Raw genomic sequence first — 2,257 nt, forward strand, 5'->3', positions numbered from 1 at the left:
TTTCAGTCAGGGCTCTCTGGAGGGTAATATTCAACATCTGTGAAACTGAACTTGACACGGGAATATGTCTGGCAAAATGCTGCTATCCACACTGTTTTCTGAAAAGAGAAATCTACATTACATCATAAAGCCAGCTCCACATTCTAATGCCTGAAACTGGCAGAGGGTATTGCTGTTGTGATCAGACACTTTGTTTGCTACCAGTTAACATCATATGTTTTCCTTTCAGGTTCACAAGTTTCCCTTTACCTAGCTATCCAGCCTTAAGAGTGCATATTGTAGCAGCACAGAGGTAAAGAAAAAGCAAACTTTGTTAGGTAAGCCATATCTTTATTGGACACATGAAAAATGCATAAACATTCACAGCTGATTTGTTTTTGAGCTGATAGTTTACTGCAAAAAAAAAATCCTAAACCCTCTCTGCCACATACCTGCCATTCAGGATGTATTTATCCTGGATTCAAATTATAACTCATCTGATATATGTTTATTCCCTCTATAATATCTAACAATCTGTATTTTCTTCTCTTATTACATTTTGTTTAGCTATGTTGGCCTTTTTGCATAATAATCAACATGTTTTTCTCAAAAGTGATGTACCTCAACACAAGAAAAAACCGAAGTAGTTTGAAAATCAAAATTTAATTCCCTGGTAGCTAAAGATCATTTCAGCTAACTGAACCTCAAGCCATTTACTCTAAAATTCTAAGTGCAAAAACTCAGCTTATAAGAGCTCCTGTGACATTAACACATCCTCAGTACTTTTTTAAAAATATTTTGATCTTAAGTGTCTGAATAGTTAAGGCAGAATGTATGAAATGTAAATATACATCATAGACATCTTCAACATCTAACATTATGAGCCACTTGGAGAATTTTTTAAAGCAGCTGGAAATGACATTGCTTTGGTGGTGGATGAGTGAATGAATTAAGATGTACTTTGGGAAAGCTATCATTTTAATGGTAACAGAAAAATGTACTGATCCCAGCTTTAAATTTAAATTCAAACGCTAAAGTATTTTGTTGTTCAGCTGAAAACTTGCCAAAAAATATGAAGACTTTAAAGCTATATTTAAAGCCTGGAATCTTTAACTCTTCTGTGAAATGATCAAATTGAGCACTAACATTTTTTAAAACATATGCAGCAATTTGAGAATTATTGGCTATTATTTGTTGGAGGATTGCAGACAGACAGACAGACAGACAGACAGACAGACAGACAGACAGACAGACAGACAGATAGATAGACAGATAGATAGATAGATAGATAGATAGATAGATAGATAGATAGATAGATAGATAGATAGATAGATAGATTTTTTTATTCACCTCAGCGGGAAATTAAGTAGCTAACAATTCATCACAACTATAAGATAATCCTTCCATTCCTGGTAGTCCTGTTGCTGATGCTTTTGTATTAATAACCGATAATTCACATGAAACCTTAGCATTAGCTTTTAGCTGTCTTTGGCTTCTTTATGGCTAGGATTACTTACCAAAGGGGTTTAATGTACTTTAGTTTGCAAACAGCAAATCTCTGGAGTACCGAGACAGTTTAAAATATGTTTAATATTGCTTTTTAACCAATCACTTGAAATGAATTAAGTGTATGAAATACATACTGATTTTAAGGTGTCTTGTACAAAGTCATCTCACAAATAAGGAATAATAAGGAGAAGAGCTTCATCGTTTCTAACCAACACCTCCGTCTCTTATATTATATTTACTTGTCTTTGTACAGTATCCTTCCATTTACAAACAAACTTACACCGATTTAGGGTCCCGGGGGTAGGGTCTTGTCCTAATACCACTGTGTGCAAGAAATAAAGCTATCCTGAATGGGGCATGTCTTCAGTTTAATTAACTGGCTGGTACTTTTGTTCTACTTTTGGGCTACTTCCATTAACCGGAAGTGGAACTATCTTTTATTCATGCAGCTGCAGAGTCCGATTTATTTAACTTTACTTTTATAATAATTGTTTGATATATTTTTAATTTGATTTGATTTGTTGTTAAAGGTTCTTTAATGTACATAATATAATAATATAATCATTGCCTTGTAGGGATGTAAAGGTATTGTATATACCGTCGTACCACAATAGCAAATTTTTTCGATACTACCCTGGTCGCATGACTCGATAAAACGATAGGTCTTCTGAGAAAAGTTTGCTCAGGCGAATGGAGCGAACGGGAGGTAGCAGGAACTACAATTCCCATCAGCCCAGGCGTGGCCATCATCCTTTGCGGTCTGTTGTCG

The 2,257-nt window shown here is 34.9% G+C and overlaps 1 protein-coding gene across 4 annotated transcripts in view; it reads right to left on the reverse strand.

Moving 5' to 3' along the window:
- Positions 1-2,257, reverse strand: part of LOC120534138 (voltage-dependent calcium channel subunit alpha-2/delta-1) — a 690,895-nt gene that overhangs the window by 640,357 nt on the left and 48,281 nt on the right. The gene's annotated exons all lie outside the window — the stretch shown is intronic.

This window comes from Polypterus senegalus, chromosome 8 (assembly GCF_016835505.1).
Source record: "Polypterus senegalus isolate Bchr_013 chromosome 8, ASM1683550v1, whole genome shotgun sequence".
Lineage (NCBI taxonomy): Eukaryota > Metazoa > Chordata > Cladistia > Polypteriformes > Polypteridae > Polypterus > Polypterus senegalus.